The sequence below is a fragment of the Somniosus microcephalus genome, chromosome 29 (genome assembly GCF_052327205.1).
Source record: "Somniosus microcephalus isolate GS21.2 chromosome 29, FLI_Smic_1.0, whole genome shotgun sequence".
Taxonomy (NCBI): domain Eukaryota; kingdom Metazoa; phylum Chordata; class Chondrichthyes; order Squaliformes; family Somniosidae; genus Somniosus; species Somniosus microcephalus.
Window position 1 is genome coordinate 41,514,312 of NC_141015.1, and position 15,338 is coordinate 41,529,649.

The following is a 15,338-nucleotide window of genomic DNA, read 5'->3' on the forward strand; positions in this document are numbered from 1 at the left end:
AGCGTCGGTATTGTTAAATTTAATGGGTGCAAAGACGTATGGTTTATTACGAAATCTTGTAACCCCAACGAAGCCAATGGAAAAGAGTTTTGAAGACATAGTAACGACACTACAGGAACATTTAAACCGCACACCGCTACTGATAGCAGAAAGATTCAAGTTTCACAAACGGAACCAGCATAAGGATGAAAGCAATGCTGATTATTTAACAGAACTGCGCAAACTATCGAAACACTGCCAGTTTGGAGTGGGACTGGCCGATACCTTAAGGGATAAGTTTGTGTGTGGGCTTCAAAGTGAAGGAACCCAGAAACGGCTTTTATCTGAAAAGGACCTTATGCTGGAAAAGGCTTTCAGCATTGCGGTATCATATGAAGCAGCAGCACGGGGCGCTGCAGAGATACAACAGAGACCGCAAGAATATGGCACAAACAAAATGTCATATGGAACAGAGAAGTGCTATCGCTGCGGCAGAACAACACACGACCAGAATGATTGCTGGTTCAAAGACAAAGTGTGCAGACAGTGCGGAAAAGTAGGACACATAGCACGAGTCTGCAGGTCGGGAAAGAAAACCAGCAATAAGAAACCTACCAAAGGAAAGTACAAGAAGGTACATAAGATGACGGAGAATAATTCAGACGAACAAAAGAGTGATAACGACTCCGAAAGCAGGGAACTGAGTTGTCTGAAACGACATAATGTGATCACAACGGAGGATCACCGAACCATTTGGGTCACTCTCAAGATAGCAGGAGTCCAGGTAAAGATGGAATTGGACACAGGATCAGCCCTAACAGTCATAAACCGATGGGACTACGAGCGGCTATTCTCACACATACCCTTGAGAGACACAAAAATTATTTTGAAGACGTACATGGGGCAAAAAGTCTACCCCAAAAGGAAAAATAAGGGTGACCGTTATATATAACGGTAAGGAAACACCAAAACTAGACCTGTATGTATTGCAAGATGGAGGACCACCATTACTGGGACGTGAATGGATCCAGAAAATACAACTGGATTGGCATTCCATACAGGCACTGACTGTGGCTGACAAAAAGGATGACGACGTCACACCTGGGCGACTGTCAAAGATCCTAACTGATGCGAAAGAAGTGTTCCAGCAAGGACTCGGAACACTAAAAGGCATGACAGCGACGATTAAAATTGAAGAAAACGCAAGTCCAAAATTTTTTAAGGCCAGACCAGTACCTTATGCGATCCGCCCAGCCGTCGAAGCAGAGCTGGAGAGTCTGGAACGTTCAGGTGTACTGTCCAAGGTAGACTGGAGCGAGTGGGCTACACCCATCGTCCCTGTGATGAAAAAGTCATTGAGCAGCATGCCTGGGGAACCAAGGAAGGTTCGCATCCGTGGGGACTTTAAGGTAACAGTGAACCCGGTCCTTCACACCGTACAATATCTACTTCCGCGGATTGAAGATATTTTCGCCTCGCTATCTGGAGGGAAATGCTTCACTAAGATTGATCTGGCCCAGGCGTATCTGCAAATGGAGGTAGAAGAGGCATCAAAAAAATACCTCACAATCAACACCCGTAAAGGTCTCTACCAATACAATCAGCTGGTATTCGGGTTAGCATCAGCTCCGGCTATTTGGCAGAGGGCAATGGAACAAGTCCTGCAAGGGATCCCAGGGACCCAGTGTTATTTGGACGACATCCTGGTCACGGGCGAAAATGACAGTGATCACCTTGCCAACCTGGAGCAGGTGCTCACTAGATTGCAGGAATATGGGCTCCGAGCTAACCACCCCAAATGCGAGTTTTTTAGAAAACAGATCTCGTATTGTGGCCACGTTATCGATAAAGAGGGGTTACATAAGTCCCCAGAGAAGATTGAGGCAGTAGTCAAGGCTCCAGCACCGGAAAATGTGTCACAACTGAGGTCGTTCCTCGGGCTGGTAAACTACTACCATAAGTTCTTGCCAAATTTGTCTACAATACTACACCCACTGAACACCCTACTGCAAACTGGGGTGCCATGGAAGTGGAGTGACGAATGTAGACGAGCTTTCCAGAAGAGCAAAACACTAATCACATCGAAAGAGGTATTGGCCCATTACAACCCAGCATTACCAATTCGGTTGGCATGTGATGCGTCACCCTACGGCATTGGAGCGGTGCTGTCGCACAAATTCTCGGACGGCTCAGAGAGGCCAATAGCCTTTGCGTCACGATCACTAACCTCAGACGAGCATAACTACACCCAGATTGACAGGGAGGCCCTCAGCCTAGTGTGGGGAGTGAAAAAGTTCAATCACTATCTGCACGGGCAGAAATTCACCTTGCTGACTGATCACCAGCCTCTTGTCTCCATTTTTAATCCGAAGAAGGGCGTTCCGGTGATGACTGCGCAACGACTACAAAGATGGTCACTTTTTCTAGGGGCGCACCACTATGAGATTGAATATAAGGGCACGAAACAGCATGGAAATGCTGATGAGCTATCACGCCTGCCACTGCCTACTGCGGAGGAAGCACCAGCAGTGGATCCTGTCGAAATATTCCATTCGACTATAGTTGAATACCTACCGGTAACTAACACTTGTATTGAAAAGGAAACCCAAAATGACCCGACACTGTCTCGGGTATATGATTTGACGGTGAAGGGATGGCCAGCACATGGCGACTCACTGTTGTCAGCATTCTCGACAAGGAGAGAACAGCTGTCAGTGTGCCGGGGGACCTTGATGTGTGGATCCCGAGTGGTAATTCCACCCAAGTTAAGGGATAGAGTGCTCAATGAGCTTCATGAGGGTCATCTGGGAGGGGTAAAAATGAAAAGCCTAGCCAGGGCTTATGTGTGGTGGCTGGGAATCGATAAACAAATCGAGGACCTGACCAAGAGCTGCTCAGGATGCCAGAAAGTCCAAAATGCACCACCACAGGCCCCTCTACACCCATGGGAGTGGCCCTCATCTCCATGGCAACGGGTGCATATTGATTTTGCTGGTCCATTCATGGACTCAATGTTTTTAATAGCCGTGGATGCGCACTCAAAATGGCCTGAGGTCATCAAAATGTCCTCCACCACCACGGAGAAAACTATTGCAGTCCTACGGACCATTTTTGCCAGGAATGGCTTGCCAGAACAGATTTGCTCCGACAACGGACCGCAGTTTGTGTCTGAAGAGTTCCGGAGGTTCTTGAAAAAGAATGGGGTAAGGCATTACACATCCGCCCCGTATCATCCAGCCACAAATGGATTGGCTGAGAGGTTCGTACAAACCTTTAAGAAGGCAATAAAGGCTATGTACAATGACAACATTCCGCTGCAGCACAAGGTGGACAATTTCCCGTTCGCCTACCGGAATGCGACACATGCAGTCACCAACCAGGCCCCAACCATGATGTTCTTTAATCGAAGGTTAAGATCTCGCCTGGATTTGCTCAGACCAAACGTACGAAGAGATGTTGAGAGTAAGCAATTCCAGCACATCCATGAGAAGCCAACAAGGAGCTTCAATGTAGGGCAACCAGTCTTGGCCCGCGACTACCGAACAGAAAAATGGCAGCCAGGAACGATATGCACACAGCAGGGCCCACTAATGTACACAGTGGACATTGGGGAGAGCATCGTGAGACGCCATGCTGACCAGATCCTAGAGTCACAGGAACAAGTCAACCCCATGCCTCGCCCATACGTACCGGGTGATGAACCCGACGTACAGGTAGCATCTACCCCAGAAACAGTAGCATCGGAAGCTGATGAACCAACCGACGACAGGGGGCCAGAATCGCCTCCGCACCAAGAGCAAGACACTCGGGAAAGGCGCTATCCAGAAAGGATCAGGAAGCCTCCCCAAAGACTGAATATATAAATAGACTATTTTCAGCTAATGTTGCATGTTAAAAGTGTTAATTGTAATTAGTTTGATATTTAATTGTTAAATGAGTGTTATGGTACTGTTAATCTAAAAGGGGAGGAATTGTAATGTATATACCTTTAAGGGGGGAACTATCTTTTACAGCTCATGTATACTGTAGTACCAGCAGTGACCACACCTGTATATAGCACTGAGTAGTAATCTGTACAGTCAGTTCCACTGTGAGCCACGTTGAGTAAACACCTGTTGTACCGTTCTCCGCAGTCTGTATCTTATTATACACAGACACAACAATGGATGATCTGTATCTCAACGCCACTTCCCTGCCTTTGCTCCATATCCCTTGAAACCCAACAAAAATCTACCGATCGCAGTCCTGACAATTTCAACTGATCCCCAACATCCGCAGCCTTTTGGGGGAGACAGTTCCAGATTTCCACGACCCCTCGTACGGAACAGAACGGCACGGCTGAACAATGCAAAGATATCCTGGGTGGATCCCATAGCCACGACTAGCACATAAATATTTCCAATCCACCATCAGGTTTTATGATCGTGCTCAAACGAGCTTACTTCTGCCTCAAGAGGGGTTTTGTTCATCAGCTTCTTGTGCTCCACAAGGGGAGTTCTCCCCAGTGTCCTGGGGCTAATATTTCTCCCTCAATCAACATCACTAAAACAGATTATCTGGTCATTATCACATTGCTGTTTGTGGAAGCTTGCTGTGCGCAAATTGGCTGCCACGTTTCCCATATTCAATGACATTACCATCGCCGAATCCCCCATAATCAACATCCTGGGGGTCACCATTGACCAGAAACTTAACTGGACCAGCCACATAAATACTGCAGCCACAAGAGCAGGTCAGAGGCTGGGTATTCTGCGGCGAGTGACTCACCTCCTGACTCCCCAAAGCCTTTCTACCATCTACAAGGCACAAGTCAGGAGTGTGATGGAATACTCTCCACTTGCCTGGATGAGTGCAGCTCCAACAACTCTCAAGAAGCTCAACAGCATCCAGGACAAAGCAGCCTGCTTGATTGGCACCCCATCCACCACCTTAAACATTCACTCCCTCCACCACCGGCGCACCGTGGCTGCAGTGTGTACCATCTACAAGATGCCCTGCAGCAACTCGCCAAGGCTTCTTCGGCAGCACCTCCCAAACCCGCAACCTCTTCCACCTAGAAGGACGAGGGCAGCAGGCGCATGGGAACACCACCCCCTCCAAGTTCCCCTCCAAGTCACACACCAGCCTGACTTGGGAATATATCACCGTTCCTTCATCGTCGCTGGTCAAAATCCTGGAACTCCCTCCCTAACAGCACTGTGGGAGCACCTTCACCACACGGACTGCAGCGGTTCAAGAAGGAAGCTCACCACCACCTTCTCAAGGGCAATTAGGGATGGGCAATAAATGCTGGCCTTGCCAGCAACGCCCACATCCCATAAACGAAATTTAAAAAAAATTACAACAGTGACTCCACTTCAAAAAGTGCTTCATTGGCTGTAAAGTGCTTGAAGACGTCCGGTGGTCGTGAAAGGCGCTGTATAAATGCAAGTCTTTCTTTATTTCAAAGACGTCATACTAGCTGAACGCTTCCGGTTCAGATGCGTTCAATAAGAGGCCAGCACAACAACCAAGACAAAAGCATCCAAAGGCTGTTGGAAGCCTGCAGGTCCTGAAGGAGCAGGAGAGTCAAGGCATGTACCCTGCACACTGAGGAAAGTCAGCACTGAAATCAGCACAAAAGCAAAATACTGCAGATGCTGGAAATCTGAAATAAAAATAGAAAATGCTGGAGATACTCAGCAGGTCAGGCGGCATCTGTGGAGAGAGAAACAGAGTTAACGTTTCAGGTCGATGACCTTTCGTCAGAACTGGAAAAAGTTGGAGATGGAACAGGTTTTTAAGCAAGTGTAGGGGCAGAGAGAGGGGGGGGAGGAAAGAACATAAGGGTAGGGGCAGAGGGGGGAGGGGAGGAAAGAACATAAGGGTAGGGGCTGAGAGAGGGGGGGAGGAAAGAACATAAGGGAAGGTCTGTGATAGGATGGAAGGCCGGAGAGATTAAGAGACAAAAGGGTGATGGTGCAAGGCAAAACTCTCTACAGATGCTGCCTGACCTGCTGAGTATTTCCAGCATTTTCTGTTTTTATTACTGAAATGAGTGCTGCTAATTGGTCAGGTGAGTTGCACCTACAGAGTTGGATGAGTATGTCCATCTGTCAAGTTTATAACAAATTGTAACCGTGTCGCAGGTTCACTTAAAATGCGCTGTGCAAGAATGCGCTGTTTGCCCACCTCCCTGTAAGGTGCAGCATGGAGGCTCATTGGAGTCTGGAGCAGTGCGACACCGAAATACACTGCACTGGTGCGAGGAAGCGGACTCTGAACGCTTGTGCGTTTCTCAAGGTCTTGGAACTGAAATGCATCGAGCCCTGCCTTCCTTCGCTTACACACATTTCTCTCGAAGTTGCCCAACGAGAGATCATTAAAGCGGTGACTGCAATACTCACTTGTTCACAGGCTTGAGTTCCGAGCCCGTCAAGCGCAACAGAGTTAAAAAGGGATTTTGTTCCGGGATGACAACCTCTACAAAAACGGACTTTCTCAAGTAAAACCGAATCAACCGAGAAGCCCGTTACTAAAGGCTTTGGCTTCAAGGTGCAAGAAACATACCATTTACCTCATTGAAAGTAGTACTTAACCTAAGGGCTTGCAGTTTGGCTGTCAGTCACCCAGAGTTTGGGCAGCGTTCATTTCGTCATGTCTTCTGATCTCTGCTTTCACAAACTCCAGCATTGGTCACAGCTCAATTAAAAACGAGTCAATAAATCCTTCCAGAAATATGACCTACTCCCAAACAGATTCAAATAGCCGACTGTCTCCGAATTGCAAAGGCCTTTCATTATTTCTCAGCTGACCTGTGCAGTCGCCAACACCCCCAGCCGCGGCAAATCACAGATTCCACATCTCGGAAACCTCTGCTTCGCAATGCTCAGCTGTACGAAGGCAGTGAGTTATGTCAAGGCCGAAACTGACAACGGTTAGCGAGAACTCAAGGGGCTTAAATAAACCCAGGTTTAAAATGTTTGATTCACGTTCAAGTCGAGTGCACCATGCAATCTTTTTAAAAAAGAATATATGGGAAGAATTGCACTAAGAATACCCTGTATGTGTCTGGTGTAGGAGGTCTCGTGTGTATCGTGACCTTCGCGTTAGGGTCACACTTACATAGAAGATAGGAGCAGGAGTAGGCCATTTGGCCATTCGAGCCTGCTCCGCCATTCAACGAGATCATGGCTGATCATCCAAACCCTAGCACCCGGTCCCTACACCAACAGCCACCCCACACAAGCCCTATCCCCGTAACCCCACATATTTAATCCCCCCCTAACACTAAGGGCCAATTTTTGTCATGGCCAATCAACCTAACCCACACATCTTTGGACTGTGGGAGGAAACCGGAGGAAACCCACGCAAACATGGGGAGAATGTGCAAACTCCACACAGACAGTCACCCGAGGCCGGATTTGAACCCGGGTCTCTGGCGCTGTGAGGCAACAGTGCTAACCACTATGCCACCGTGCTGCCCTGACATGGTGTTGGCAACAGATAGTTATAAACTAGTGTATCCTCCAACTCTCGTTCAGCAACATCAGGGGAGATTTGACCGTGTCTTGTGTAGCTTATATTCCAGATGTGATCCTCACCACCCACTGTGCTCGCTGACCTACATTGGCTCCTGATCCGGCAGCGCCTCGACTTTAAAATTCTCATCCTTGTTTTCAAATCCCTCCATGGCCTGACCCCTCCCTATCTCTGTAATCTCCTCCAATCCCACAACCCCCTCCGAGATCTCGGCGCTCCTCCAATTCTGGCCTCTTGCGCATCCCCCGATTTTAATTGCTCCGCCATTGGCGGCCGTGCCTTCAGCTGCCTGGGCCCTAAGCTCTGGAATTCCCTCCCTGAACCTCTCCGCCTCCTCCTTTAAGACGCTCCTTAAAACCGACCTCTTTGACCGAGGTTTTGGTCATCTGCCCTGATATCTCCTTATGTGGCTCGGTGTCAAATTTTGTTTGATAATCGCTCCAGTGAAGCACCTCGGGACGTTTTACTACATTAAAGGTACTATATAAATGCAAGTTGTTGTTGTTGACACTCCACCCTTGACTGAGAGTTGAGCAGGGCCCAGTTCTTGTGCAACAGATCATTTTTCCATAACACTTCACAGTACAATTTTTTATTCTTTATTCTATTTTTATTCATTGATGGGATGTGGGCGTCGCTGGCTAGGCCTGCATTTAGTGCCCATCCCTAACTGCCCTTGAGAAGATGGTGGTGAGTGACCTTCTTGAACCGCTGCAGTCCATATGGTGTAGGTACACCCACAATGCTGTTAGGAAGGGAGTTCCAGGATTTTGGCCCAGCGACAGTGAAGGAACGGCGATACAGGTCCAAGTCAGGATGGTGTGTGGCTTGGAGGGGAACTTGTAGGTGGTGATGTTCCCATGCATCTGCTGCCCTTGTCCTTCTAAGTGGTAGAGGTCGCGGGTTTGGAAGGTGCTGTTGAAGGAGCTTTGGCGAGTTGCTGCAGTGCATCTTGTAGATGGTACACACTGCAGCCACAGTGCGCCGGTGGTGGAGGGAGTGAATGTTGAAGGTGGTGGATGGAGTGCCAATCAAGCGGGCTGCTTTATCCTGAATGGTGTCGAGCTTCTTGAGTGTTGTTGGAGCTGCACTCATCCAGGCAAGTGGAGAGTATTCCATCACACTCCTGACTTGTGCCTTGTAGATGGTGGAAAGGCTTTGGGGAGTCAGGAGGTGAGACACTCGCCACAGAATTCCCAGCCTCTGGCCTGCTCTTGTAGCCACAGTATTTATATGGCTGGTCCAGTTCAGTTTCTGATCAATGGTAACCCCCAGGATGTTGATAGTGGGGGATTCAGCGATGGTAATGCCATTGAATGTCAAGGGGAGATGGTTAGAGTCTCGCTTGTTGGGGATGGTCATTGCCTGGCACTTGTGTGGTGCGAATGTTACTTGCCACTTGTCAGCCCAAGTCTGAATGTTGTCCAGGTCTTGATGCATATGGACACGGACTGTGTCAGTATCTGCCGAGTCTCAAATGGTGCTGAACAGTGTGCAATCATCAGCGAACATCCCCACTTCTGACCTTATGATGGAGGGAAGGTCATTGATGAAACAGCTGAAGATGGCTGGGCCTAGGACACTGCCCTGAGGAACTCCTGCAGTGGTGTCATGTGATTGAGATGAATGACCTCCAACAACCACACCGGCAACAGGTGACGTCACAGATTGACATTTCATCTGTCAAGAGCTTTTGACAGATGAAATATCAGCATTTGACAGCTCTTTGACGCTGTCAAACACTGATAATCTGTACTTCAGGTTAATTCCTTCCTCTCAGGCTGATTTAGAGATCTCTCTGTCTTGTTTTGCACACTTTGTACAAAAATAATAAATTGCAGGACAACGGAGTATTACAGTTTAAACTCTTTTAATGAAGCATCAGGTCTGTAAGCTTTCACAATCAATACAGCAGTACAGCACCATGTGGACAAGATGGAGTCAGGACCCCTGGGTCTTCTAAACAATAGCAGTCCTTACAGATGCCTGCAGGCCAATGACAACTCAGCATGTGATCACATGTGAATATAATAGGTATTTCTTACAGATGCCTGCGGGCCAATGATAATTCAATATGCAAATGTTACATCCCCTTTCTTTTAAAAGAAAAATGTTATGCATTACTTTCAAACCTTGCTTCTACCTAATGTTCTCGGTAGCATAAACATATAAGTAAACTCAGCATTTAACTAGCGCTGAAAACATCTCAACGTTTCAATAACGATGTACAGTTTTTTTTAAGGCAGCGATCCGCCTACACCCTTTGACAGTTCACAAGTCAAGGATAACTCTAGGCTTGACCTCTCGTCGGAATGACTGTGTTGTTTCTTGGTGTTCAGGAGGTGCCTGCGATTGCGGCGGTACACCTGTCCTTCTGGGGTGCAGACGTGATACGATCGCTCAGTGTCAGCTGGCTGGATGACGACTGCTGGCTTCCAGTAGTCATGCTCCTGGATTCTGACGGATTCTCCATTGTGCAGCGGCGGCAGTAGTCTAGCTGACCTGTCATAGTATCTCTTTTGGTGTTGCTGTCTCTGTACACATTGTGCATGCACTTGCTTGCAGCTGACGACCTGCCAGGGCCTGTCTGGGATATGGTGAGGTATCATGGGCTCTTTGACATTTGATGGGCAGCGTTCTAGACAAATGGAACATTTTCCGACAATGTCCTCAATGCGTTTGCACATTCCGGGCCAAAACATAATGTCACGTGCTCTTTGTTTGCATTTTTCCATGCCCATATGTCCAGCATGAATTTTTGTCAACATCTCTTCTCTGAGACTGGTAGGAATGATGATTTTCTCCCCTTTGAAGACGATTCCGTTGATTTGTGACAGTTCGTCTCTGTGGTTCCAGAATTCAGATATGCTCTGAGGGCATTTCCCCCTTTCCTCAGGCCATCCTTCATGTATGACTTTGCTCAGCAGTGTGAGTTGTGCATCTTTCTCTGTTGCTGCTCGGATCTCCTTCAGTTTTGAGTCACTCACAGGTAAGCTGTTGTACACCATGTGCACCTGCACATCCATGCCTTCACCGAGGCTGTTGTCCTGGTAGCTAAGAGACTTTCTGGAGAGCGTGTCTGCGACAGGAATGTCTTTGCCTGGACGGTGAATGATTGTGAAGTCGTACTTCTGTAGCTGAAGGCTCATTCTCTGTAGCCTTGGTGGGGCTGCGGCTAGTGGTTTCCTCATGATTGACTCGAGGGGCTTGTGGTCGGATTCCACAATGACTTGTCGGCCATAGACGTACTGGTGGAAATGCTTACATCCAAACAGAATTGCATATAGCTCTTTCTCGATTTGAGCATAGTTGATTTCACTGTCTGTGAGAGCTCTGGTAGCGTAGCCAATGGGCTTTCCTTCTTGAAGTAATACTGCGCCTAGTCCGTACTTTGACGCATCCACTTGTAGTCTGAGCTCTTTGTTGGGGTCGAAGTAGGCAAGAACTGGTCCTGGTTCTCTGGTGATTAGGTCTTTCATTTTCTGAAATGCTGTGTCATGTTGTTTGTCCCACAAGAACTCATTGGATTGTTTGAGCAACTGACGCATGGGTGCGTTGATTTCGGAGAGGCTCGGGGCAAACTTGGCTAAGTAGTTAACCATGCCTAGTACTGTAGTACTGTCTCTAGCTCTGCGCGGTTCTTCGGCGGCTCCATCTTCTTGATGGCAGAGATTTTCTCTGGATCCGGCTTAATGCCATCAGTTGAGAGGCGATGCCCGAAATAACTGATCTCGGTGGATCCGATTATGCTTTTCTCGGGGTTGAGCCGGATACCTTTCTCCCATGATCTTTGTAGCATCGCACGGAGGTTCCTGTCATGTTCCTCTCTATTCCTGCCATAGATGAGGATGTCGTCTACGATTGCAACTACTCCATCGAGGCCTTCATAGGTTTCGTCGATCTTCTGCTGGAATTCATCCTGAGCTGAGATAAGACCAAATGGTAAACGTAGAAATCGGTAGCGTCCAAATGGTGTGTTGAACGTTGTTAGCTTAGATGACTCTTCCGTGAGCTTGATAGTCCAGTATCCTGATCGTGCGTCCATTACACTGAAGTAACGTGCTCCCACTAGCTTGGGTGTGATGTCATCTAGCGTTGGTAGAGCGTAGTGAGGGTGTATGATAGCCTTGTTCAAATCTCTGGGGTCGAGACAGACTCTGAGCTTGCCTGTATGTGGTTTCTCAACCACTACTAACGCGTTGACCCACTCTGTCAGTTCTGTTTCCCGGATGATGATTTCTGTATTCTCCATGCTCTGCAGCTCCTCCTTCAGGCAACTACGTAGAGCAAGGGGTATCCTTCTCGGTGGGCAAACCACAGGGGTTGCTGCTGGGTCAAGGTGAATAGTACATTCACCTGGGAATAGTCCGATTCCTTTGAAAACGTCAGCAAACTCCTCCATGACTGTCTGCTTCTCAACTGCTGCTGTCAATGATAGCACTAGCTTGACGAGGTCCATGTCTAAACATGCCTTTAGACCTAGCACTGGAGGTGCTTGAGTGTCAATAATGTAAAAGTTCAACATCATGTCGCTTTCTTTGTACTTGCATTTCATCACGCATGTGCCTTTTACAATGAGCTGCTCACCCCCATAGCCGGTCAGTCTGCATGAGGTGGGCTGTAGCTCACACTCATCCTTCAAGCTGTGATATTCACTCAGAGGAATTACATTAACCTGAGATCCAGTGTCTAGTTTAAACTTAAGCTCTTTGCCCTGTTTTCCTATCTCAATATCGGCATAGGCTTGCTCAGTCCCTGAAATCTGTTTTTTCTGTGACACAGAATCAATAAACAGTTCCTCTGCATTTGGCTCTCTATCTGGCATTTGGCTGTCACTCACTGTGTGTGCTGTTTTTCCAAAAACAGTTTTGCAAACTTTAGCAAAGTGGTTCCGTTTACCACGTTTAGTACATTGCCTTCCTTTGGCGGGGCAGTACTCCTTTTCTCCATGCCAGTTGTTTCTACAATATCCACAGTTTTTGAAGCGTTTTATGTGTGTCGCCCATTTTTAGAACTCTCGCTGTTCTTTCTGTTCTGAAACACGCTCTCTGGGCGGTGTTCTTTGGTGTGTGTCTATTAACTGCGTGCACTGTCTGTTCACACGAGCTGTTCGTGGCGCCGGTTATGGTTTTCAACTGTGCTTGGGCTATCTCGTGCGATCTAGCTATGTCCATAGCTTTGTCCAGCGTTAGCCCGGACCCAACATTCAAAAGTTTCTCTCTCACTTTAGCTGAATGTATTCCAAACACGATGCGGTCTCTGATCATCTCATCTTTATCTGCATATGCACAGTCTTTTACCAGCAGTTTTAACTCAGTCACGAACTGTTCAAACGACTCACTAGCTCCTTGTACTTTCTCCTGAAACTTGTACCTAGCAAATATCGTATTTGTCTTGGGCATCACATATGCTTCAAAACGGTCAAAATAACTTTTCAGTACCTTTGCTTCATCCGCGGTGAGAGACAATGTGTTAAAAATGTCTCTCCCTTTTTCTCCGATCCACAGGAGCAGGTAGCTGCATCTTTCTTCCTCCCCTTGGCTTTTCAACGGACCCGAGAACATTAATTCCACGTGTTGCTTGAACTTGCACCATTCTCTTTGTAAGTTCAAGGATTCCCAATTCATTCGAGGTAAGGGAACTCCAACGATGTCCATTTCAAATCCCTGTTCTGACACCATGTCTTGTTTTGCACACTTTGTACAAAAATAATAAATTGCAGGACAACGGAGTATTACACTTTATACTCTTTTAATGAAGCATCAGGTCTGTAAGCTTTCTCAATCAATACAGCACTGTGTGGACAAGATGGAGTCAGGACCCCTGGGTCTTCTAAACAATAGCAGTCCTTACAGATGCCTGCAGGCCAATGACAACTCAGCATATGATCACATGTGAATATAATAGGTATTCCTTACAGATGCCTGCGGGCCAATGATAATTCAATATGCAAATGTTACACTCTCCAGAACAGAAAGCAGAATGCTACAGATTTTGACAGTTCGCGGCCATTCTGCTTTCTTTGCCAGTGAGATGAGGGACTCCCGATACCTGCAGGAAGGAAGCCTGTAAAGGTAAGTAAAGGTAAGTAAAACTTCTTTAAACACTTTACACACACCAAACACACTTACCTTTGCATTCATGCACCCATCACTCACCTGAACACCGAACATCTCGAACCCTCCAAGTCCTTCAGCCCGACGGTCCTCGCTAATTTGCCGTGGTTTGGAGCCGTCGGGAATCCCACACTTCAGGGATAAAAATAGGGATTAGGCTAAAAACTGCCTGTTAACTACCTGTTAACAGGCAGTTCATTGGCACTAATTCCCTTCCCGCCTTGGGGAGGTGGCTCCCAGCACAGGTCGGGTACCCACCTCCTGGGAAACGGGCATGGAGGCGGGTTGGGGACGGGATGAGTTTGTGCCCCCTGATTTCGCGATTTTAACCCCCCACACGCCTCCAATTCTGCCTCACCGGCCCGATGAAATTCAAGCCCATTAACTCCATTCCCCTTTAGCTTTCCTTCACTGTTGACTTTTTAAGAATTTATATTGCTCATGTTCCCGCCTCATCATTTGTTTCCAGGTGAGAGCATCCCCTTGTGAACCCAACGACACTGAGCCATGAAGAACACGACAAGAGCGCGGCCAAGAGCCTTGCTCTTCAGGAGTCGCACCACAATCAGAACCGAAAGGGTTTTCCTGAAAGCTTGAGAATTATTTTCCACTTCTACTGCAGAATTCTAAGAGCCTGACACAGATCACTTGTTCGAACATATAACATTGAATTAACTTTTTCTGCATGGGACTTCACCATACTTACAGGATAAGTGGAAATCTATACAATTAGCAGAATATAAATGTAGGTTGTGTCTGTTATCAGCTAAACAATAATTAAGCTGTAACTATGGAGCAGCTACCACAGGGAGTGGTTGAGGCGAATAGTATAGATACATTTAAGGGGAAGTTAGATACACATGAGGGAGAAAGGAATAGAAGGATATGGTGATGGGGTGAGATGAAGAGGGGCGGGAGGAGGCTCATGTGGAGCATAAACACCGGCACGGATCAGTTGGGCCGAATGGCCTGTTTCTGTGCTGTAGACTCGATGTAACTCGACGTTGTGAATGTTCACTGGTGTTGCAGGACTTGGGTATATAATCTCGGCTGACGCTCTGGGACAGTACTGAGGAACGGCTTTGTTATCATCGATCCCGCAAGCGACCCCAGGCAGCTCTCCGGAGAAGATGGATTGAAGATCGGGCCACTGCGACCCCAGCAGCGACCCTCGGGTATGTCCTTAAAGGGGCAGAGGGGGGCGGGGGGTGACAGAGAGAGGTGGTGATTGCGAGGGTGGGTAACAGTGGCTGGATCAGGGGCGGGGGTGGTGACGGTGAACGGGGTGGGTGGGGGGCGGTGTCGGGCTCACGATCTGGGGAGGGAGCAGGGAGGAGTGGTGGCCGGTGGCAGCAGCTAGCATGGTTTGAAGGTGGAGTTGAGAGGAGCAGGAGTAAGCTCCACGCTCAGCTGAGTATATTTCAAACACTTACCTTGTTGGTTGCGGCCTGAAGTGGTCCCTTTAAGGACCTCCTGTTAGGCCGCACAAAGACCTGGTTTTCCTGAACGCAGCCTTCCCAGCACCCGGCTAAATTCAGGGCAATCCAATATCACAGTAGCCCTCAAACAGGCCTTTTATTAATATGTAAAGGCCCTAACTCTGCTTTCAAGCGTTGGCCCAAGACGTCTATTTTTTTTGCCTACACCAATACGGCAGACGGCGTACTTCTGGCTCATCACGAGCGTGCGCTCCCCGCTCGCCACAGCGGAGACTTAGGCGCC